The sequence below is a fragment of the Anas acuta genome, chromosome 22, assembly GCF_963932015.1.
Source record: "Anas acuta chromosome 22, bAnaAcu1.1, whole genome shotgun sequence".
NCBI lineage: Eukaryota > Metazoa > Chordata > Aves > Anseriformes > Anatidae > Anas > Anas acuta.
Window position 1 is genome coordinate 5,298,247 of NC_089000.1, and position 25,725 is coordinate 5,323,971.

Genomic DNA, 25,725 nt, shown 5'->3' on the forward strand with positions numbered 1-25,725 from the left:
CACTGCAGTTGAATTCACTATCTTTTTTTAATGGATCAAATATTCAAACTTGATGCGACTGTAGCCAAGACAGCCAGGTCAGCAGCTTGGCATGTTCCCTATGGTGGCCCTAAGCCTCTTCAGCTGGTGTCTGCCTATAGGTGATGCTGTTTTGCTCTGGAGAAGCAGCACAGTAAACAGTTTAACATCTAAGTTTGTTAAAAACAAATGCAGGCTGGGACTTCCATCCGCCCCATGGCAGAGCTGATTTGAGTCTTCTGAGAAGGACAGGCAGCAGGAATATAACATGAGATGAGAAAGTTGTTTGTCTATGAATATGAGACAGGGCTTCTGTTAAAAACAACTAAGATTGGCATGTAGCTGCCACTCTCCTGCAGCTGGACTCCCACCTGGCACTAACATTTGTGGGGAAGAGGAAGCAAGCACATGACTAAATATCCTACTCCACTTCTCAGATAAAAGCTGCAGAAAGATATCAGCACATGATACATAAAATGGTGTTCCAACAGAGCTCCCTCTCCTGCCTTCAGTGCAGCTGCCATCACCACGAACGTAAGCCTGTTTTAGCATTATTTAAGACTTTCCTTATCACAGCGGTCTGAGGTCAGATGGTGTGAAGTCACTGGAATCCACATCATTTAACTTACTGTAATTTCGGAATAGCTGCTTCTCCAGTGGCCTTGAATTGCTTTGAAGATGCTAGTCTCATTTGGACCTTCATTACGCTCCCACTAGCGAGGGGAAGAGATGTTTGCTGCAGCATCAGAAATCAGTGTGTTGCAACAGCAATTGACTTTGATTTGTTCCCGTGTTGCACTATAGCCAAAATCCGTGCTGTGTACTGTAAGAAAATCATTCAGCTGAGCTATTTGTACCAAGATGAACTTGTCCCTTAATTAAATCTGTAACTGGAAGGCAGAAAACATCTCTCAACAAGCCATAAGGAAGCTGTGCAGGAAACTGTTCCAGGAGGCTCATTGCATTAGATCCATAGAGCCGTCCTTGTCCGCTAGGAATGGCAGAAGACAATTTTATATATATGTTTCTGGAAGGACTGGAGGTCAGATGTTGACTTGGATTGTCAGAGTCCACACGCCCCAAGCAGAAAAGACAAGCCCATACAAGCTAATGCCTGAAATAAGAGCTTAGGAGATGGTGTTTCTCCATGTACCCCAAGATCTGAATCCTTCCCAAACAAGGAAAGCTGGGGGAGAAGGACTGAAAGCAGAGAAAGATATGCAGACTTTCTGTCTGCACTAATACTTGTCCTTTAGCTGTAGATTTTAGGATTAAAAAAAGTCTCAGTCTCTGAATTCAGACCATAATATTGAAAAATGTACCTTGGAACACCTAAATTCTTTTCTTATAGCATCTATGATTTCAGTAGATGCTAGAAAGCTACATACCTTTGAGGATGGCTGCCCTAAGGCATAAAATCATTATGGCACATGTTTAGGAACTGAGCTCTCCTTCAAATAAATGGATGTAAACACTGAAATGCCTTCAAATTTGGCATATGGGCTTTGATCACTTCTACAAATAGAAATCTAGTTTCTAAATCACCTGGACACTTGAAAATTAGACTGGAACATGAACTTGATTGATGGTGATGTTTTCAACTTGCTGATTCAAATGGCTACTCTAGATGAAAAAGGAATTTCTGCTCGCAGAAAATAGGAGGGAAGAGCTTGGAGAAAAGGGCCATAAAACAAATTAACACGGGGCCTCCAGGCATTGGCTCAAAACATTTCATTCCTTAGAGATGAGGTACCTTGGGGGAAACAGAAGCAGCAAAACAAATGACAAATGGAAGCCAAGGGATGCAAATGATGAAACGAAAAAGAATGCTGTAAAAAAGTTAGGCGGTATTTAAGGGCTGGGGTTTTGTTTTGTACATTATCTAATTCTCTGTGCAGAGCTAGCTTGGTAGAGAAGCCCTTCTAAACGTTCATACTGGAAATAAATGTTTTTACCTGCTTCAAGAACGTACACTTTGCTTTTACCTTTGTATAATGCTTGATTTTTCCTTCTCTGTTTCCATTTTTACAGATGACTATATCCAATGGGGATGCTGCCACCAGAAAGGGGCCCTGTCAGCCTCAACACTGCCTTAATTTGCTGCTCCTGTGCTCTGTTGGGGCATTGAGTCCTCGCAGGGTGGAAAAGGCAGGGGGCTAATTAAAATGGTGGGAGGGATGGGCAGTTAACAGCAAGCCCTCAGCCACAGGAGGAAGTATCAGGTGACAATATTGTCAATCACCTACCAAAAAAACATAGATCCCTGGCCAAAAAAAATAAATAAGAAGTCCCCCCAATAACATGCAATGAGTTTGAGAGGTGACACATGAAGAGCTCTGGGGAGCATCCCCTTATTCAGAGCTACCCAAAACCAGATTTCCTGAAACAGAGTCATGCAGGGCCGGTTGCATCACCCTGAGAGCATCTATAACTCATTAACACGCAGCTTATTACCATGCCCCAATGCCAGGTGCAGTGCTCTCCCACAGCACCCACCAGGCTGCAGGAAGCCAGCGGTGGTCCTGGTGGTCCAAAGCATCCCACCTGCACCTCTGGGGCAGCTCCTCCGCTCAGCAGCCCTGTGTGCAAAGCTTGGTCCCATAGACAAGGTGCTTCCTAAGTGCTTCCTGAGCTAGTGGTGCATAAAGGACTTCTTAAAATGCTTCTTTGTAGGATTGACCAGCTCCCAGAGCTTGCTGAAGAGCTTCCAACAGCAAATTGCTTCTGCACTCGCTGCTGTGGAAAGCTGCGCAGCCCTCCAGAACAACCAATTCCCAGATTGTGGAAACCAAGATAGAAACAGAGATTGATTCTTCTGCTTGCAGTAATAGCTCAACATGATTTGCTCAGTTTCTTCCTGAAGCAGAAGACAAGAAAACTGTTGCAAAAGCCCGTCAGTTAGTGGTCCTCCCCCTGCTCTGGTAGGGCTGCAAACAATGCTGGGGCAAACTTGATTTTGGTGAGGATTTGCACAAAAAGAGCAGAAGTCTCTATGCCAGACCATGCAAGTCTGCTCGCTGTCTTTATTTTTAAGGGGGATAGCAGGAGGAAAGGGAAAGGTAACGGAAAGAAAGATGTGCGACTTGTAATGTAAGATTGGGCCACAGAGAATTCAAATTGTGCTGCTTTTGTTTGTTTGGAACACCCTGAGGATTTGTGCCACTACGTTCAGGCTATTTTCCAGAAATATTTAAACAAATATTGCTGTTTACAACTTCATTTGCAAATAAAAATTAAAACAACAGCAAATCAAGGCAGGAAGCTGTGATTCAAGTCAAGGCTAAACTATTCAAATCCCATTTTGGTTATGAAACGCTGATCACCGAGCCTAGATTAGTTCTGATGGAAACTGTTGATATTCTGTTGGCATTTTTTCCACACACAGTCTTTGTCTCAGGGACACCTGACAGGATATTACTGTTTAGTTATGCAAAGCGCGCCCTTATTTCCAATGCTTATCATTAGAGCCACTGATTTCTTCAATGACTTCTCAAAGCAAAGCTAGAGAAGTACGTTCACAGGAAGATAAAACACATTCAATGAAAGGACTGGAATTGAAGGGAAAAGTTAATCTCTCTTTGCCCCATGAGTTCAAGACTGACCAAATGTAATAAATGAAAAAACTTTTAAAGCAAGGAGTTAAATATTGCAGAACCTGAAAGCTGGGGCTATGCCATACCCCCTGGAGACATTTAGCTCTTCACTTATGGCACTGATACTAAGGGTTTGGGGTTCTCTTTCCCTCCTGGAAAAAAGCCTTCTTCTGCTGTTAGTGCCTTTGGGTCCAAGAAGGGAAGAAGCTGATCCACCTCAGGGAGCAGTGCTCCAGCACCCACTGCAGCTGGGGAAAATTCAACGTTGCTGCCCCAACTGCTCCAAAGCATGCCAAGCACCCCCTTTTGGGCAGAATCTTCACCCCAAGGACTTCCTGATCCAGTAAATTGCTCCGTGCTCGTGCTTTACAGGTCCTGACCCCTCTCCTGTCGGCATACCACGGCTGGTGGATTCCGATGGCCCTACACAACGGCACTGTGAGAGCAAAAGTAACCGAGCACCTGGCCCCACTCTGTACCTGCACATGGGAAAGTAAACCTTGGTAAGCCAGGTGCTGTTAACCCCACTGCTACGACGAATTGCAGCAAAGGGAGTGATTTACTAACCCAAAAAATCTTCATTTCCCACCTACTCCTTCAGCATCACGACCAGGGAGATGCCCAGAGCACCATATCCTGAAGGGGGCTGGGAGGAGAAGGCCATGGGAAGCAGCTTGGGTCTGCTTCGTGATCTCTGTGCCCAGCAGCTCAGGAGTTAACCGACTGCAGGCGCCTGCACCTTTTATTTGCCTTGGATTTGCACCAAGTTTGAGTCATCACGTTCAAACACAGGGGAGGAGGGATAAAAAAAAAAAAAGTGCATTTCATATTCCAAAAAGGGCATTCCCATACCAGGACACTTCGGTTGTTACCAGGAAAAGGAGCCTTTTTGAAATAAGGTGGGTGCAACGCACGTCTCCTCCTCCGAAGGAAAGCCAGGATCTGTTCAGAGCACTAACTACACCCAGCTCAGATGCTCTGGGGTCCAAATAAGCAAGGACCTCCAGGTACATTATGGCAGGTCTGCCTTCAGAGAGATTTAGCTTTGCTGCAGCTCCATTAAGCTCATGCTGTAGGTGGGACTGAGGGCTTTTATAGTAGCAGACTATCAAAGGAACGCAAGGAATGCAGGGTGTAAACAGATTAGATCTTTTTCCCCCCTCTCATAGAAAGACCTAGATTTTTTTCCCTTTCCTCTAAGGCTTTACAGATTTAAATGAAACACTGAAGCATGCATGTTACTCAAGTGCACCCTGTCCCTAGTCCAGGATTCAAAGCCAACAATTCACAGGTTTTTCCTGTTTAATCAGGGGTTGTGCAGGAACTTAACCAAGCTTTGGAACCGGATCCACTGGCAGTTTGGGTTGAACTGGAAAAAAAAAATTGACCTACAGCACATTAACCCCTCATTTTGCTATTTTGCCCCTTTTGAAGCATTTGTCCTACAATTACTGATGATATCCACTGGCCACGTCTCCACTGAAAGCATTTACTATCCTAATTGTTTACAGCTTGCTGTACTGGATAAATAATAACAAGGACCAAGGGTTAGGATTGCAAAAACAGTCAGTCTGGATAATTCCAGGAACTTTTCTCACCTGAAGCTAAAGCAGCTGACATCTCACCTGGGCTGTATCAACTATTTCACTAATGATTCAAAAGACAGCCTTACGAAAGCTGAAGCCTGAGCAGAAAAGGGATACACAAATCATTAAAGAATGATTTACCCATCCTCTATTTCCCACCTGCAATGGACTCCTTTCATTCCTTGAAATGAGGTTTTTATTCAAACATTTCACTACCTTTTTTGAATCAGTATTGCCAAAGTTTCAGCCTTTTACATGCGGGATTTCAGCTTTTTTATACTACATTTTCACCAGCTGTTTGACAAGACGGCTGTGTTTGTCAAGGAGAAGCCAAGGAATAGCACATGATAAACACAAAATCCGTTCCTCAGGCTCAGGGACGTGACTGAAGTTCAGCAGGAGGCGGCAAAGCCACTGTGGACATGGAGCAGAGCCCTTCCACAGAGCTCAGCTAAGACACAGAAAGAAGAGAGCAGGAATGATTTATTAAGGACAGCAGAAGTACTGCTAACCATGAAGACATCCCAGCAAACTTTTAGCTTGGTGGAAAACTGGATGTTAAATTTCCATGCATGACTGATCAGAGCAGTGATGCATTAGTAGATCTGGAGAGGCAGGAAAGGGAATAGAGACTGCTTTAAAACAGAACTGGCTGGAGATCATGTTCAGCAAGCACAGAAAGAGACTGTATCTGTATCTTTAGTATTTGAAGATTCTGGGACCAAACATTTAGAAAAAAGACACCACAGGGACATTCACACAATGATGACCACAAAGGAAAACATTTCCCGTCATTGCCAAATATGTGGCAATTCCCATTCTGCTAAAATTTCCTTACATGTTTTGTAAGGATGGCTTCGGCCTCAGCTCCAGCAGCAAAGCACGGGGTGACAAAGATTGGAAAGACACACCTCAGCCTCTCCTTCTGTGCTTTTGCCTTTTTATTGCATGTAGCTTTCCTAGCTAATTGATCCAAACCTTCAACCTGAGGCTGATTACAGCATCCCTTGTACAAAAAACACTGCTACAAGAGCTGAGGTAGGTGGCCAAGGAGTGAGTCTGACACGATTAACTCCTCTGAAAGCCTAACCCACTAAGATCATTAGCGCATACATTCAAAGCAAAACAATCGCCTGGAAGAAAAATCAAACATGCACCTAATGAGTTTGAATATTTACAGAAATCTAGGGAATCATAATAGTAGCAAAATCAAAAGGTTTCATTTGAAGGACTTCATTATCATCATTTTTGAACTCTGCTCATGTTGCTCATTTGCACATTCGACAGCACTTCACGTTAAATAGTGAATCAGTATTAACGAACAGCCCATCCTGGGCAGGGCCAGAAGGTTAAGCACTGTGCTTTCTTTACAGATTAGCTGTGGTGGAAGCCTTCCTCATCAGATTGTCTCCACGAGGCATACAGAACACCTCTCCCCATTAGATTAGCTAGCAACAAAACAAAAAAAAAAATGCACATTTTCCCATTTCACCTATAAATCTAAAAAAAAAAATGCTGTACTTATAGGCTTGAGCCAAACTTGATTTCTCTATATGCTGATGAGAAAGGACAAAGAGATCATCCCTGTTATTATCATGGGCTGCAAGGAATCAAAGTGCTTCTACTACCTTACTAAATTGAACTTTAGGTGTGTTGTTTTTTTTTTTTTTTAAACTAACAAACACACCTGGTTCAAAACAGTCTGACAAGAGACAAAGCAGCTGTCTGGGGGCTTTTCAACACCATCAGATGTTGTAACAAACCTAAGGTGTATTTTCCTTAAGGTGGTTTCGCTCCTTCCACAAAAAGCTGCACCAAAAAGCAATCCCAAAGGTAGCGAAGGAGCAATTACACGATGAAGTCCTTGCATAACCCAGTCCTGCTGCTAGGTCCAAACCTAAAAACAAGCACCAAGGTGGGGAAAAGATGCCTTTAGACCATTTATTTGTGCAGTTACCGAAATGCAAACACTGCAGAGCGCAGGCGAGTCACTGCAATCTGTCAGGAGGGTGAGTCCCACCCGGGTGATGCAAGAGCCACCTCGATGCAGTAACCTCAGACAGGTCTGTGCCACCAGGAAGAAGAATTCAGGTGAGCTAATGCTCAATGCTCCCAATTGCACACCCCTGCCATGAATCAGAGATCAGCAATTCCCACAGCCCCACTTCTAGCTCTGATCGTCCCTCTCTGGAAAACAGAGCACCCCTCAGTCCACATGGCTTGAAAACCAGGAACAATTTACTGTAAGGAGCTCTCACATCGACAGAGCACTTGTCACAGGCAGGTTGCTCGAAGGTCAGATCAATAGATACAAAACTGAGAAATTAAAACCTCCAATGCCACCAACAATTCCTGGGAAAAGGAAGTTAGGCCCAACTGGCAGTGCTTGCAAACTTAATTCCAAAAAAAGTATATATCTATATAGACACACAGCTTCATAATACTGTCCTGTGAAACAGAAAGCACACAACATGCATACTATTTATAATTTTCTGCATCCCAGGTCTTACGTTAATGGGCAGCCCCTATATATGCTCCAGGCTTGCCCCTTATATTACAGCTTTTATCATTCTTGTCCTTTGCAGCGTCCTTATCTTTCAAGGATGGAACATGAAACGATGAACTTATTTGTTGGTGTTTCAAATTCAGAATTCCTTTAAAAGGCTGATGAGATTTTGGAAGGAAAAAAAGCAGATAATACACTGTCAGACAGGTGCTCATAGATAGGGAAGGATGTGGATTTTATTCCTAAGTGCAAACACCATCCTATTATATCTAACCACATCTAAGAAGCAAAAATGCCCTTACATCTCATTCCTTACTGTATTACTTTGAGCTTATAAAACCAAAGACTATTTGCTTTTAATTACCAGGGTGCAGACCAGAGTCATTTCGTATGCTGTTGCAGTATTTTACAAAATTGGCACTTCTAAGTGGATAAAAGTGCTCCATAGGGGAACTTCTAATGCTGCTTTTCTTTCTGGGCATCCACTTTCATTCTGATTTTTTTTTTAATTATTATTATTATTTTTTAAATGGTTAGATTAAACTGATGGAGAGTTTCAGTGTTAATCTTTCATAACTTCTATTCCCTTCTCTTTTCACAGAGCATCGGTCACAGTTATGTTACCTGGAAGAGGCCACTATCAGTTTAAAATAACCACATACACTCTTTCCAAGCATGGTTCCTCTGTTCTGAAGCCTCATTTCTACCTGCTGGGTGGTGTTTCCCCAAATTAGTATCCAAAATAGGATCCAGGCATAGGAGGGAATGCTTAGGAACATTTTCCTTGGGAAGGCAGAGTGCTGGTAGCGGCTTTAATGGGTAGCTGTTACAAGAAACTATAAGCAGAAGGGCTTTGTACATGGATTTGCATTGGCCAAAAATCAAAGTTACAACTATTCCACCTGCTTTAGGTACAACTGGGGAAACTCTCCGGGTTGCAAACAGGGAAAGCAGCAGGGCAGAGGCAGGAGGCCAGGGTCAGGTTTCGCACTGAGGCTGCTGACTCACAGCACACACGCACACCCCGGCTATTGGCTGCCCACTGGAAATAGCAAAGACACCAGTGAGTTATCAACCAGGGCGGAGGAATGCCTGACAGACAGCAGAGGAGGTTTTTAAGGCAGTTTCCTGCCCAGTTTCTTTAACCCCTGCAGGACGAGCGGCAGGGATGTGTCTGCGTGCCCTGCCACCGCAGCACGAGGATGGGTCAGGATGTTTTGTAGCAGGTCAAATCTCTCCCACTGCTCCTTGGCTTGCCACTAACAGCTGGCATTTTGCTTGCCCAGTAGGATTAGCTATCGGGAAAACTGGTCTCCCTTCCTGAATTCTGGCAGAAAGCATTAGCCCTGAGAGGCGACCCTACAAAGGCTCACCAATGCTTTGTGCTCCATCTGAGCTTCTCGTTTCCCCTCCAGCCCTACTTTTGGTTGCTTTTAGGCATCCATCGAGCACCCAGATTGGGGCCCAAAGTCAGTGGAAAGGCTGTTAGTGAACTCCGTGGGGGCTAAGTGAGGCTGCGTTACGCTCAGGTTGGGTATAATTACACCAGGAATAACAAGACTTTCTATTTTTGTACGAGCGTTGATGCAGGAGGCAGTGCTGTGGTTCCAGTCCCTGTCAGCATACGTTAATTCTGCTGTTATTCTTCAATCAGTATACCAAATCATCTTGTTATATGCTGCTGTGAGGCAGTTTCTAAGATAGCAGAGCACAGATCCCATTCTGAGCCACACAGGCATATCCAAAACCACCGAGCCTCGCGGCGCCTTCGCAGAATATGCAATATTGTGATGTAGATCATATCGCAGCAAGGATCCCTGTGGACAAGGCAGCATGCTCACCTGAACATGGAGAGGAGCAATAAATTCCTGCCTGTGTCGGCAGACCTGGAGACACACAGCCCACAAGGCACACGCTGCCAGCAGTCAGTTTATATTCAAGTATCCCAAATTCTGCTCCCCAGACACATCTGTTTCCTGTTGCTTCTGGGTTTATAGCACTGGGATTCCATCACAGGGAATGACACTTAATATTATCAGCACTGTTTCAGGCTGTGTTTAACTGCCTGAATTCAGTCCTGTGCCAGTCCAACAGGAAGGGAAAAGGAGCCCCCCGTGCACTCCCCAGCAGCTGCTCAGCGAGGTCGGAAAGCTACTGAAGTGTGGTTTCTCCCAGGAAAACATCTTGCCATTCTTTTGAAACGTGTTCTCATTTTACCTGTCTCTGCTCCATAAATCATTAGCAGAAATCATCCTCTTTGCCTGAGCCAAAAAAAAAAAAAAAAAAAGCTTTTTTTTGTTAGAAGAGAGATAGATATTCATCAAAATCCTGATCCAAATTCCAGGGAGGCCGATAAGAGATTTCCTGTTGCCCTCTATGTGCTTTTAGGAAATTTTAATTACATACAGCCCAGGCTGCTATACGTACACATCCATAAACATACACACACACATTTACATATAGCCTAGAATCCTAGGGGGTGATTTTATCTCGAGAGGTGATAACCTCATTAGGGCAAAGCGAAGCTTTATCCCCTGCATCTGGCTCTGGCCCCAGACATCCAAAGGTGCCCGGTGTCACAGCGCACCCCTGATGTGTGACTTTCATCTCTGCCACCCCAGTTCAGCTGAAGGCCGTGGCACTGAGAAAAAGGTCACCACGCTCGAGGGCAGCTTGGGGCACAGGCTGCCTACCAATGATGCTAGGAATTAGGAAGCAGCAGCACAGGAGCATTAGGAAAGAATGAAAATGAGGAAAACCCTGCAAGTCCTGCACACTGTTTTTATGTCTTCCTTTGCAGGATAAATGCAGGATAAAAAAGGCACCGCAATAAGAAGGGTGCTCTCAGGCTATTCAATAAATCTCAGAAAAGTCCATACAATTTTTACACATGTGCACAGATCCCAGAACAGAGGGGACAGACACTTGTTTGCCTGAAGATTCCCCGCTGAAATGGGTGGCAGCTGCTCCTACAGCATTCTCCAGGCTGCCTGGAGGTGACCTTAGGGCTTCCTTTGTTTTTTTCCAGTCACCCTGAATGCTTGGCACCATGTCAGCAGGGGCTGCAAATTATTCTTGCTATGTTCCTTTTAGTAGTCTCATTTTAAGCCTAATCACATATTTGTCTCCTGCACTCTGCTATAGTATTAATCTGAATTTGTAACTCACAGCATCTAGTTTTGCTCAGATTTTCTTTCCTTTCTATAAAAGAATAATGTCCAACATCCATAGGGGAAGGAAATTCATAGACATATGAAAGCTTCCAGAAATTATGAGAAGTGTATCTAGTTATTTAGCTTTCAGACAGCAGGCTGGAAATACTCCTACAGCTTAACCTTTGCATGCATTTTATTATTCGTCTAAAAACAGTACCCCTCCATACAGCCTTGTTCTTCACTGAACATTCATCAGAAGACAAATTCTCTATCAGACTTGCTTTGCCAAAAGATTCTCTGCATCTGTCTTTGCACCAGAACCGCCCAGCAATGGAAATGTCCCCGCTCTGCTGCTAGCACTGGTGCAACAGGTCCCGGATCCCCCAGAAAGGAGGCAGGTTTCACGGGGTGGCCGATGACCACAGCAATAAGCCAGCACTGGAAGTTCACCTCACCACGTAAACAGCCCAGATGCGGCTACAATCAATCACTGCAGACCCCCATGTATATAAAAAAAAAAGTTAGAAAATAAGCCTTTTTTTATTGCACTGGTAATTTCTCTCCTGTTTCTCAAGCAACCCTATCCGTGTCTGAGCATTTTCAGAAGTGATCAGAAAGCTCGGAAGTACCTTGCAGCTGGATCTTTGAACACACAAAGGTCAGCAACAAGAATCACCCCGCTACTAATCACAGCCTCCAGAAGTCACCTTGGACCGGAGGCACTGCTGCCATTCAGCGTCATCTCAGTCGACCCCAGTGCCTGAAAGTTCAGTCATTTTTACCCTTTTGTTCCTAACCCACTTTCCAAACTCCCTCAGAAGGCTGCAAAGCACAATTATAATAATCCCTTGAGAAAAGTTGATAAAAGTCTATCACTTACTTGCTCTCTCCTGTTGCTCTTGTCATTTAAATGACAAAAAAAAAAAAAATCAAACTTCATTCATCCTCGGTCACATTAAGAAAAAAAAAAGTCAGGTCAAATCTCAACTCTAAGTTCACACCGTCCCTTATTAAGCAAAGGAAAAACAAGGTGGGAGATGAACACCCCGGCGGGCTCTCGGAGGAGCAGATTTATTCCCGGTGCTTTGCAGTGCCTGTTATCTCCGCCTTGGCTAAGCAAGAGAATGCTGGTGAAAATCTTTGCCTGGTACAGTACGGAGCCTCTGTTTCACAGGCCAGGAATTTTACATTGAATAATTTTTAACTTCAGCTCGGGGAGGCAAAACAGGGTCTCGTACATTCTGTCTGCTCGCTCGGGCTTTATTTATTTATTTAGCGGGAACAAGAGCTCCTAATTTTCGGGGGAGGTGGGGAACGGGGACACAAACCAACCCCTGGACTACCCCGTCGTGGGGGGTGAAGGGGGACGAAGTTAGGGCAAAGTTGGTGAACTTTTCTGGGAAAATAAAGAGAAACACAGGGTTGAGAGGCCATTTCCTTCAAGAGCTGCAGACTGTGATTTCCCAACTCACTTTTTTTCTTTCCTCAAAAATAATTTTACAGATCTGTAGCTAATACCACTTAATCCACTCAGAACTGCTAAAACAGCAGCAGTTAGCAATATCGTTGATTGGAGTTGCTGTTTGCATTGCTTTACCTCTCTAGAGGGCCCCCTGAGCTTCAGGCCCTGCCGTGCCAGGCATGTTATCAGCACGAACGAGGAGGGTCTACCTTAAGTCAGGGAATAAATATGCAAAAACCTGGGGCAAGAAACAAAGGAACAAGTCACCTCAGCTCTGCCAGAAGTTATATATCAAACCAGTGGGAGAGCTGGAGGTAGGCCTGGTCCCCTGAGCTGTAAGATCTTTAAACGATTGGATTTGCAAGAGGACCCACGTGCAAACGCCTCCGTGGGATGTGCATTCTTCAAAACCCTCTTTGGCTGCTGAGGTTCCAGGTCGATGGCATTTCCTTGGGTTAACAGCCATCAATTCCTACAACAAAGCCCAGTACAGGAGCTGCCTCCTCTCCTGCAGGAGGAAGCACACGCAGACACACCAAACCATAAACCTGGCAATGTCCCACTGCAAATTCCTCCGTCCTTGCATAAGGCACCACGTTATACCCAGTTAGACGTGGTTATACCTGGGTTTCATCATTTTTCTTCAGCACAGGGTAGCAGCTGCCCTCTTCCACCCTGCAAGCTGTGGAATTAGCGCTGCCGAGCACCTGCACAATTACAGCTCCATTAAAACAGACGTTTAAAGTTGCTGTCTCTGTTGATTACATGTTGTTGGACCAGAAAAATCAGTCAAATAAAGGCTCTGGGCTGGTCAGGAAGCAGAAAAATAAAATTCCCTGGGTTGTTCCATCTTGCTTTCTGTTGCAAACGTGTCTCATACAGCGAGCTGAGGTCTGTCCTCATTTGTGAGCAGGAAATAGCCAGGTATAGTCTAGCCAGACATATTTCAGGGAAGAGGCAAACATTTTCTTAAAAGAAATTGTCAACACTCAACTTACAGCACTGTTTCTGTAGGCTATTGTCACACACATCACTTATTGCACAACACAGTTGGGCAAACACCTGTCTGGGGCGTACAAACAGCCGTGCGTGCAGTTATAACAGACCGATGCGCTTCCTTGTTTACCTGCACCAGGAGCAAAAAAAAAGAAAAAAGCAAGAACGTGGATGGAAAAAATAAATGTGGAACCTTCCAGGTGGATGACGAAGCAGGTCTGGAAAAGGGATTGTTAGAGACAGGTGGATATTGGATGTGCTGCAGATGATGCAACTTGCAGCTCTTGTGTTTGTAGGGGTGGTAGGAGGGCTGGCTTCTGAGCCCAGGCATGGGCTTACCTTTTCCAAAGAAAACAGAAAAGTTTTTTAAAAAAATATTTTCCATCTCAAATACAGCAGAAGCATCAAAATGCAAAACTATAGACAGTTTTTACACTTTTTTTTTTATGTTAGTATTGAAGCATGACTTCAAAGACACTCTCACCTGCAAGTACAGGCAAATGTTCACAGCTATGCTGAATGAAAACTGAAATGATTTACTGTTTAAATCCTAAAACAATAAACTTCCCCAAAGTCAACTTCCTGATAGCCATTAGAAATTTGCATCAACTGGAAATAAAAAGCCTGCTGGGGAAGGGCTGAAAGGCCGGCTGGCCTGTTTTACAAGTAGACAAACAGCAGCATGAATAACACCGAGCATCAGCTGAAAGTGCTGAAACAAAAAACCTCCAGCACAGCCGGGACTGACGCTGCTGAAAGCAAACCCACTCACACCCAGCTCAGGACACCTCGGTGGCACGCACACAGGTGTTTCTCCAGTAGATGCTGCTCATAAAAAATGGGGAACTCTCACTGAGCATCATCACACATCACCAGGGGTTAAAGGCATGGTTCGTTTCCCCGCCCTGGCTGGGGATGTAGGAAGCACGAGGTGTTTGTCCTTTGCAGATGCAGAAGACACGGAGATATTTCAAATTGAGCTTACGGGGTTAATTAGAGGAGCTTAGTCTCTTATCCCAGAATACCAGCAGAAAAGGGATATTTACTCTGGAAAAAGCAGCTAAATCAGGTTTTTTCTGCAGGTGGCTTCCAGCTCCCTGCGCAAAGCAGGGCAGGAGGCACAACCACAGGGTGATGCTCGGCTGTGAGTCCCGGCAGTCCTGGGGCTGCTGGAAACCCCAGGGGGAACAAACAGCCCCAGCACAGGTTGCCTGTGCCTGTGGGTTCCTCACTCTGAGCTGAGTTCACATTAAGCACTGTCTTTGAGCAGCATGGTTTATTCGTTGTGTGTGCTCCTCGGTTTCTGCCTTCATCTTAAATGCTTTAGTGTGCTAGCAAAGCAGAGCAGAAATGCCTCACTTAGCCACGGGTGGGCTGAACCACAGGCCTGCCTGTTGTAGGCAGCCCAGGAGTTTTTGCCTGGTGCAGGATGAGGGGAGGAAGTCCTCACTTCACACAAAATTAATGCCTGGAATTAGCAATAACCTCACACCCTTCCAGAAACGATTGATGTGGAAGGCAGCTGGCAACGTCCTCCTCTTCCGACTGCATGCTAAAGCCTCCGAGCACCTCAAGAAAAATCTTTCCCCGTGTCACCAGAGAGCCTCACCGAGCTGTATTTGTACAGCACTGCTGCTTCCAAGGCAAACAGACACCAAACTGCAGCAGCCAGCCCGTATTGAGATGCATCAATAAAATGTGATTTATAGCAATGTCAGGGGAACGTTTTGTACTTATCGGGCTCAAGATAAGATAGGAGGCATTGAGAAAGGCTCATTAAAGCACAGCCTGGCAGCCACCGCACTAACGAACTTGCTTTTCAAAGCTTATTAGCAAAGAGGCAACCGGTGTAAACGAACAGCTTGCAGGAGTAGGTGTGCGTTGGGAGAGGAGGATTAACCTGCGGATGGTGGTTATATGAAAGTGCTGGTTACAGCATAACTTCTGTGCCCGAGGAGTCCACTTCTTTTACGATCCTCAAATATTCAAAAGCTCCTATGAGGGTGAAGAGCTCACTGGGCTCCACCCAGCCATATCTATTTCTAGTTCAAAGTTTAATGGGAGTTACTTCAGAGATGGATTTTTATTCTTTTTTTCCCTGTAGAAGTACCCAGAAGTAGTGCCTGTATCCCTCAGGAGGGCATGAACATGGTATGGCAGCAGCACCCAGTTTAATTGGGTATTTTCAGCTTGCAGTGGGACCAAATGGCCAGCTGAAAGGCAGCAGGTCCCTGGAGAAGTGGCCAGTACTGGGAGTCACTGGGACACACAGAAGACACTGACCCGTGCTGGGGGCAGGCGTGACACCAGTAAGAGGAAGGACTGCCTTGGCTGCAGCCCAGGTAGAGGAGTCCTTTGTTTCCTATCCCAACACTAGCTCATGCTGCAAGCCAGAGCTTAACGGCTTCAAGGAAAGAGCCAGCCTTGTAGCAGGAGAAACGTTTGATTTCTCTTGCTGAGATGATTCTGTTTTGCAGCAGAGCATGCTGCAGCTGCAAAAAGGAAAGGAAAAAAAAGGATGAGAGGGGAAGACAGAGCCACCAAGGCTTGTACCAGAGCAGAACAGAGGGAAGCACAGACATCTGGCTGCAAAGATGCATTCAGCACAGCTTGGTCTTCTCCAAAGAGGTCACCACCTTCCACTGCCACCTCCATTTCAACAGACTATTTTTTTGTTTCCCCTTCAGCTGCACACTGAATTTTGTAACAAAAGTGCTCATCAAGGCTGGCAGTTGTGTGGATTACAGCTCAGACTGTCTCACCAGAGACACTTGAAACCTACAAAGCCTGCTTGCCATCACGATGTGCCAAAGACACTTTTAGGCTGCAAAGGATGCAGCACTTGGAGCTCTGCGAAGCAGCAGCCCCACATTTAGCCCAGTTCCACCTACAGCTAGGTGAAGGATTACTGTAAGCAGCCAGCGAAGGTAAATACAGCTGCAGCTCCACGTCAGTTTACTCCGAAAGCAATGTGGCATTCCACATGAACTGGGGGGAAAAAAATAGTAATTAACTGCTAAAACATTCCCCCAAAATTGATGGGGAGAGGAGCAGTGAAAGGAAACAGCTCACGTCTGGTAAACACCTGTCTGGTGTGAAAAATGCATGAAGAGGGAACCTATGGCTTAAAAAATATTTTGCCTTCTCCAGCTCCATCCCGTCTCTCCATCAGCACCCTGCTAGGGACGCATCCAGCAGGATGCAGGCAGAGGCCCTCATCCCACCCAAATCCCCCCAAACTGCCCCCATGTAAGCATAAAGACCACACAACTGCTGCAGAAATCACAGACCTTTATCAAAAGAAAATAACAAGAATAGTCTCCTAATTTTACTCCCTAGCCACACTCGGTATGTTTGCCCCAAAATATTTGTCCTTTACCAGCAAAGCAGAAAGAACGCCGTCCTAGCTGATCAAACACAGCTCCTGCAATCAGCTCACGAGTCTCTCTACCAGCTTCTATTTTTGCATTCCCTCTCAAGACTCATTAATATCCAGTGAAATAAAAGTATCTTTGGAACAGATAACATCACCAAGGAGAACAGCACGGGAAAGGTAACACGTTTTCTGCTGTCTTTGATGCTATTATAGGAAAGGAAACCCAGGCCTGTATTTTCAGAATGATGAGACCATGACAATTAACTTGCCAGATATGAAATACCCTTAAAAAAAGAACTTAATTTGAAGAGAATTTTAACTACTTCGGAGCACGGAGCCTCATACCCTTCAGGGATGGGTGACCTCCAGCACTCAGCCCCACCTACCCCAAAGTATGCAGCTCTGAGCCCCCTCAACCACCAACCAGCAGAACATGGAGTTAAATCCTTGAGGTTTGGGACGTTCACTTGTAAATTGCTTCACTTTCATCCCTTTGCCCTCTGACTTCTGCCCCTTGCAGCTTTTTCCCTCCCTTCATGAGCCATCCTTATCATTGCCTTCCTATTTTTGAGCGTGCATTAAGATAAGGCAAACAGATAAGTCACCTCTCCCACACAGGTTTACTTGCATAATCTGATAATTTACTCCAATTAGAGCACAAAATACTTCGCTCTCTCCATCCTGTTTAACCCAATTTGTAAAGCAAATATTTGCCCCGTGGTAGCTCCCATTGCCCAGACCATAGGGATGGCACACAAAAGACACCAGGAAACAGAGCGTTCCTCATCTTGCTTTAATCTGAGGGTGGTCTGCAGATGTAAAAGCATTGCAGAAGTTATCACAAGAGAAATTAAAGCACAGGAGCAGCTTACCTAAGGATATCGGGAATTCCCCCATGGGAAATCTTAAGAATCAAGGCCAGGTGCCTTCTAGGAAGGCACATCCCAATAAAAGTATTTTTACTTATTTATTTATTTTTGCAATATGACACAGTACAGGCAGAAAACATGAAGCTAGATGTGGTGTGTCAGGGGACACAGGTTGTCACCTGTTGCATTTTGATGGGAACAGTACCAATATTTAGTTCCTAACACCCTGACTATAAAACATGCTTTACACAGGCTGCTCTCCCTCTCCTTCCCAAAATCCTGAAATACTGCAAAAACTGCTGCTGTATCAGCCTCTCGCATATTTATATTTATCTGCTGAAGATAAAAGAACTGCAAGAGAGACCACAGCTGCTAGCGGAGCTTTTACAATAATGAACACAGAGAAGCAATATTAAAAAAAAATAATTAAAAACTACAGCAGACACAAACCTGAAAACAATCCTAGACATAAACACCCCTGAGCTTTACGTGATTTCATGTTTGGAGCAGAACCTCTTAGCAAAGAGCAGACTGTTCCTGATGAGGATTGCACTCTGCTGGCCCACTCATCCCAGTGTCATTAACACAAGGCGAAGGGGAGGGAGCTGGGCTTGGAGCCTGCCTCTTCTCCACTGCTTTTCAATACCAGCTTGCACATCTGCTCTCCAGGTCAAAGCACAGTCAATAACACCTACTGATTTGCAATTATTGGCTTCCTGCTTCTCAGGACAGCAACATCCATAGCGTTCAAACATTTTTGGAGCATGTTCTATTACAGAAGTAGGGGGAATCAGAGGAAAAAAAAAAAAAGAAAAAAAGAAAAAAAAGCATGAGCTCCCATTCAAACACAGACTTGAACTCAGCCACACAGCTTTAGTATCTGTTACTTTCCCAAAGGTTCACATGAGAAAATTGAAGACAAAATGAGTTAATTACAAGTAGCAAAGAATCAGCATTTCTTATAAATGAGGCGGGCTGAGCATATATGAAAGCTGAAATAGGAGGCTCTGTTCATTTAACTGAGATAAATGACCCCAATATGTTAACTTAGCACTTCAGCATGTTCACAGGTGAACTGGTTGGCAAAGGCCAACTATTCCCTCCTTCCCTGCATGTGCTCAACAAAATCCTTCAGAGGCTTATGGAGGACAGGAAGAAGACGAAGAGCTACCCTATTTTATTATAGCCATTTAAAAATAGGCTTCCTTTTGAAAAGAAACAACACATGGGTGATTTTTTTAAAGCAAACAGCACTCCTATGGCCAAAACCATCCCTAAGGGTGCAATTTTGGGGTCAAAAAGAGCAAAGTAGTGCTCCATAAACAAGACAAAGGAATAACTACCCGAAGACCCGTTTTACACTCACTGTGCTCCATGGACTTTGCAAGACCTTGGGCTCTCTAGTTGTGCTGGTAGGAGATGGCCTGGGTGCTAAGCACCCTACCAAAGGCCAGTCCCTCCAGCTTTAGCATTATTAATAGTTGCTGACACCTGGTGGTGAGGTTTACAAGCCTCAGGTTTGCAACCCAGCAAGACACCACCTAGCTCAGCCTTCTTTGGGGTCTGTTCCTCATTTCCTCACCTGTAGGCAGCAGAATTTAATGGAAAATGGAAGCATCTTTAGAGGTTCTTATAGAAAACATCTGCGGACTGATGGGGTACAGATCTGTTATCAGGAATTACTGCAGGTTTAAATAATTATGAGTTCAAAATACTGTCGGACCTGACAGCTTCTGGAGAAATTACGCATCTGCTTTAGGAGTCATCACCTGCATGTTGAACTCCAGGGTGGCCCTTTCCATTACTGTGCTTGCAGTGAAGAGGTGTTATGATCTGGGCTGCTTTATCAGTTGCTTTGGATTTATTATGCAAGCTGAGTTCGTCTCACCTCCACAGGTGAAGTCAACACAAGCAATTCATTTTGCAATACAGCAACACAGGGCACTCGGGTCCTTTCAGTGGATGCACAGATATCTCAGCATCTCACGTTAGAAACGGCACGTGGTGAAGTTACAATGCAAGCCAGTTGGCCACATATACAGAGTGTAGGAGTTCAGGACTTTCAAAAGCCAAACTTGATACTGTGAGGGAGCTGAAAATATGTTGTTAACTTCTCTAAAGCCTCAGGAATAAACCTTACACAGCAGCCGCTTGGGACAGGGGGAAAATATCCTCCTCTGCCTGCAACAGCAGACAAAGACGTGTTTAACCAAAGTGCTTAGGGAAATGGAGGCAACTCCAGACAAAACATCTTTTAAGAGGCTTTAAAGTCCATTTTATGTCTGCTTACAAATGGGAGGACTCATTATGAATGCATGTGAAGTGATTAGTAAACATCCATATCTATTAAGCATAAAGGCAAAAAATCCAGACCAAAGTAACTGTAAAAACTGCTCCCTTTGCTCCTTGATGTTATTGGAGCTAATCATCTGCTGAAACTCAATCTTGGCTCTTTAAATTAGCATATGGTGGGGAAACAAGAGTGAAAAGCAAAATGTTTATGCCCAGCTTTATGTGCAGAGAAGGCTTTGTTTGATCAGAGCAGAGAGGTTGCAAGATGTAAACATAGTAATTAAGGCACTCATTCTAATTGCTGGCAGTTAATTGTACTGTATACGGCATAATTGAACCACCCCACACGCCACGAGAACTACAAGCCCTGCATTACTGCAGCCTCCTGGCAGTCGCTGGAGTTTACTTGGGGAGAGGTGTTAATCCCTCACCTGCTCATTAGTCCTCCTTCCAGGGATGCCCTGCATCCACATCAGCTTTTTCGTTCTCCTTCAGCTCTAACTGCTGTCCTCATCAGTATTAGAGCTGGACCCTAAAATTCTCTGGGTGGTTTCTGCTTTGCGTTGGCATTGAATAGGTAGCAGCTGTTATAAAGATTGGGCAGTGAGCATCTCCCCTCTTGTTTAGAAAAATCCCATTTTCCACAGAAAAGCACACTCAGAAAATATATTTTTTCTTCCAAATGCACTTTTGTTTTGTTTTGTTTGCAGTTTAACTTGATGCATTTCATGGCACTTAGGGTGATTTGATTTTATCCCCATTCTGTGCTGGATAAAAAGTCGGTTCTAGCAACTCCTCAGTGACTTGCTTGTGTTCACTGTGTTTGATTGACCTCTCGTCCTGGTGGGAAGATGCTTTAACCACATGAAAATGCAGGCTCGTAAACTAAAACGCATATTGGCATGGGTATTCTTACACTCTTACCAACCCTACTTTCAGGGCTCGGCCAAAATTCGGAAGCCTTCAAGCCAACGCCGTTACTGAGAGTCAAAATTTGTTTAAAAACAAAATCAACATTGGAAATAATGAAGCAGCCCTCGGAGAGCAGCTCAGACCACTCGTCTCCCTTTTGGTTGTGGGATGAGATAAAGCAGTCTCCCTACTGAATCTGAAGTGGGAACGTAGATAATTCATGAAATTACATGCTCTGTTCATCTTAATCACTGTTCAGCTCCGAGTCTCTTGAAGGGATATTTACCTGGAGAACCAGATTACCTCTTGCTGCGTTATCTGAGGGCAGCATATGCTTTGAATTAGATTTTCAAATATTATCTCCCCACTTGTCCTCTTCGTTATGTTTCCCGATTCAGAATTTTTCATGAAGCGGGAGATTTTTTGACAGGTTGCAAACTAAAATTAAATGTGATGGTCGGGCTTTTTCTTCCCTCATTCAACATAAAGCCCTTCTCCTATCATCACAACAGATAATGAGATTCTATTTTTCACTCTCCCTCTTAATCAGAAATAAATTTCCTTACTGAAATTGTATTACAGAATGAGGAAATAATCTCTAATGAAAAAAATAAGGCAAGCCACCATTATTTTAGGTGGTGTACATATTCAAAATTATTCACAACCAAGCCAATTAAAATGTCAAATACTTCCACTGTACTGATTCCCGATCTTCAATAAAAAATGCAGCTCGGAGACGGCTTCTCTGGAAGATTGGATTCTTTTTGATGTTTAATAGTGTGTGCCTTGCCATTTCACTGCTGTGAGGTGCTACAACCTGCAAAGAAGCAGCTCTGGAGTGGCACCTGGCACCTTCCAACCCAAAAACTTGGTTCTCTCTTTATTATTATTATTTTTTTTTTTGGAAACTACTTCTTTACTGGCAAAACTCCATCAACTCCTTCGACCTCCCAGGAGCAAACAAGCAATGAAATTTTGGCGACCACCACATCAGGACAGCATGCAGACTGGTTCAGCATCCATCCTGCAGCTGTGTGTCATTTCATGAGATTATGCTGGGTACCACAAGGTGTCACTCCCATCCCACTTACTGTCCCGGGGTGCTGCTGCAGGAGGCGTCTCCTGGGGGGAGATCATCCAAGTTTGGATGACAGGCTGCTTTTTAGGGAATGGTGGTCCAGAACATGATGTAAAGGATCATGGTTTTACCCGATGGTTGATGCCCCAATGCTCTCTGAACCAACTGTGGCATGGAAATTTTGACTGCTGTCAGAAGTATATGGAACTTTGTTGTATCCCTACCAAAAAAAAAAAAAAAAAAAAAAAAAAAAAAAAGCAACAACAAATATTGGAATTTTTCAGTGGTATTATTTATTAAAAAGAAGAAAAATGACATTATAAATGACATGAAACCTGAGCTTCCAGAAAAAGCTTCAAAATTTCACATATCCAACAAATGTTACGAGGCAAATAAACATAAAGGAGCGTAGAAGGAAGGTGCTGTGCTGCATTGCTTCCTCTGCTAGGAAAGTTTGATTTGAAAGTTTGGATTTGTTGCTCCAAAGCAGGATATATTAAGATTGTACAGTTAGCACTAATGGGTGGACACTGGTGAAGCTGCCTGGTTCTTTGAGAGGAAAGCCCTCTGACAGCTAATCTATGCCAATTACCAGCGAGTCCTACAGCAGATTACCCAGAAGGTATTTTTAAGCGAGATAAGTTGGGCGATCACCCAGGCAGGAAGCTGGGAAAAGGAAAAAATCCCTTTCAGCTCGATGCACGAAGGGGCCTCGGGACCCCCTGCTGACCCTCTGGGGGTGGGAGCAGGGCAGCACCCCCTTGCCTGTGCTGCTTCTGTGCAGTTCCCTTCCTATCACACCCTCCTTAGGTACTCTTTAGGTACCTTAGACGCCAGCTCTGACAGGTTGCAGGTTGCACTGAGCTCTGATTTGGGGCTGCCTTCTCCTTCCCCTGCAGACAAAGCATCCTCCCGTAAGTGGCACTCACTCTGGGGTTTTCGAGCAAGCGCTGCCCTGGGGATGTTTAGCGCACGAAGCCTTTGACAAGCCTCTGTTTGAGCCCACAGCACAATGCCAGCTTTGTCCCGCTGCACAGGCCGGCCTTTCTTCCTGCCTATAAATACCACGGCAGGACTCTGCACCTCCCAGGAAAAGCAGAGGCCTCGGAGCTGGGGCTGGAGCTGAGAACCAGAAAAGCTCTCTTATGTGCCACGGAACAAAGGGGAAGGGGTGGAGCAGCAGCCATGTGAGCATCGAGCTCTTTTCCACAATGCTCCCCACCTCCTGCGGCACTGATGCCAGATGCTGGAGCCCTGGGAGGTGGAAACAAGGCTCCCGAGCTCTCCCAGCTCCTGCTGGATTGGGGAGGGGTGCAGGATGGAGCCCCCAGGTCTTGGTGTGCTAAACACATGCTCCATCGTGTGCTGGACCCCAGGCAGCTTGTGCAGAATAAAAGGTCTGCTGCTCTGTAAAAACGGGCACTAGCTCTCATCCACAGCGTGGTGAGAGGCACCTGGAGTCAAAGGAGCAAAACGTGCTGCACAAAGCCCTTGGTACCCAACGTGCTGCCTCCCATGGACAAGGAGGTTGGTACAGCCAGAACTGGCATCTTCATCACCCCCCAGCTCTTACTTTAAAAGACAGACACAACAAAAAATTATACACAAATATTAAGCAGTGCAAACTGCGAGCCACTAGCGTGATTTTTTTGCATGCATCCCAGCTTTTCCACCTGCAGCATCACAGCCCTGTGATAGTTTTCGCGTAATGTGGACATAACAAAAGATCCTTTTCTTTTTAGTTACAGTAAACAGCAGCACCAGAGGCTCCTCAGATCCCTTGCTCCTTGGGTGGGTGGGAACAAAGAGACACACATAATCCCTGGCTCTGCCCAGCCTCCCTTTTGGGCAAGCTGTTCCTAGAGCCCCAGAACTGCAGAGCTAGATGGAACTTGCTTTTGCCGCGACAGGACGTGTCCTGTTTCCATACTGGTCATGACCAGCTTCTTGTTTACTTGTATAAATCACGGGTTATAAAGAAGGCACTTATCTCTTCGAGCCATCATTGTTAAAGAAGATTCATTCAAGAACTGACGCAGTTGCAGCCTTCGAAATGTAAACAAGAACAAGTATCTCCAGCCCTCTCTTCCCTGGGATTTAGCTGTAAAACTTGTTTGCAGACAGATCTAGCTTTTTTTTTTTTTTTTTTTTTTAACAAGAGGAGCATTCTTAGAAACAGGTCATGAGTGAGAGCACTTGTAGGCAAGACAAGCGTTTGCTTTGAGCTATATCAAGTTAGATGTTTTGACAGCAGAGCAGAGTCTTACCTCTAGGAGGGACAGAAACTGGCTTCCAGCAAGCATTCAGTTAAGTGTTTTCAATTTGCTCCTGCACAAGAACACTTAAAACCAAGTTTTGTTGTGGAGAGGCAGAATTCTCCTTCCCCTCCTTGTCTTTAGAAGGTGCGTTTTTAGCAAAGCATGGCTAAAACATGGAAAGTATGCAAGGCATAAAGGGAATCTTGTAGCTGGCATGGATTTTTCACAAATCAGACTTAAAACAGTTGGATCATTGCTCTGAGTATTTAGAAGGAAATGGAAGACTCTGATACCAAGATTTTTTTTTATTTTTAATTTTTATTTTTAAATCTTTTTATTTTTTATTTTTAAATCAAACGTTAGGGACACATATCAAGCGTCCCCTTCTTTTTTTCAGCCCCTTATTATGATGCTTCACTGTACAGAACGCTATAAAAAAAAATAAAAAAGCAAATAAGGTAGGGGACCTGCTCCCCACTGCTCAACCACAATTACCAGCAAGGAAAGAGGCAGTGATTTACTGACAAAATTCCTTAGGGGAGAGTGAGAGCTTTCCAAAGGTCACGGTCCTGGACTTTGTGTCACCCAGCCATAAAGAGCTTTGTGGCGTGCTGTAAACCAGCACGTCGATATATGTGCCTTGTCTTGGAGCAGTATTTACTGGGATGCTGGTAAAAGCAAGAATAATCAGACGGGCCTCACAGATAGTGCCCGAGGCAGCGGGAACCGCATTGTTCGAGAAAGGGGCGGCGTGGCAAGGCACAGCAGATTAAAGAGCTCCTTGTTAGCAGCAAGACTGAGAAGCCAGCAGCAGCCTCCCTACACCTGACCTTTGGGGTGTGTAGGCACCAGCTGGTCATAACCCTAATACGTAGTGACAGACAGCGACGTGTAATGCTAGAAAGCTGATAAGTGGCACGGAAGACTCTCAGGTTGTAGCTAGACCGTAAACATAAACTTATTTCCTCATTTCCCTCGTTATTCTGGAGTCATTGTGTGCACTTACAGGAAGCAGCAGCACAGGGAAGCTCGGACTCTTCAGCTTTCCTCGTCAAATTCTGGGAAGATCAGCAGGTACCAGGTTATTTCCAGACACCAACAGGCAGAGTCATTGCCCAGAAAGAGAGATAGAAAGGACAAGTCCCCTTCTCTCCTTGAGCTCGCCTGCCCTCAATAAAAGAGATAAATGCACAAGGGCATTTCTGCCATTACAGGCCAGGTCTTAGTTCAATTGCATAAATCCAATAGAGAGCTGGAGAAATCATCTCTGTCTATGCTGTGCCTTAAAACACACCAAACCACGCCGTCCTCACAAAGCTGGGTCTGCGCCTGATCCCCTGCCCCCGTGTCTGAAGCTGGGTCACACCAGATGAATCTGGAGGTGCAGTTTAGCAACCTGCTTCGTGGTGAGTGTAATAAATGGCTCAGTCTTCAAAATAGGACTATAATCAAAGTTTACAATTTATTAAAGGAATAGAGGTAAGCAAACAGCGCTGGGTGCGCCGGGAGTCTCTGCTCCACCAGGACGCACACCAGTTACATCAAGCTGCTAATTTTTATGCTCCTAGGCTAATACATATTCATTACTACTTCTAAAAAAAACCAGGGTTATTATAATTAGTTT

The 25,725-nt window shown here is 44.8% G+C and overlaps 1 long non-coding RNA gene across 4 annotated transcripts in view; it reads right to left on the reverse strand.

Annotated features, from left to right (window-relative positions):
* LOC137843376 (uncharacterized) overlaps window positions 1-19,135 on the reverse strand; it is a 44,098-nt gene extending 24,963 nt beyond the window's left edge. For 3 of the 4 annotated variants that reach the window (XR_011089474.1, XR_011089475.1, XR_011089473.1), the window contains exon 1: window positions 18,928-19,135. This is a non-coding gene — a long non-coding RNA (uncharacterized lncRNA). The remainder of the gene's footprint in view (window positions 1-18,927) is intronic. The other variant, XR_011089476.1, reaches the window with a different exon arrangement.
* Between the last annotated feature and the right edge of the window lie 6,590 nt (window positions 19,136-25,725).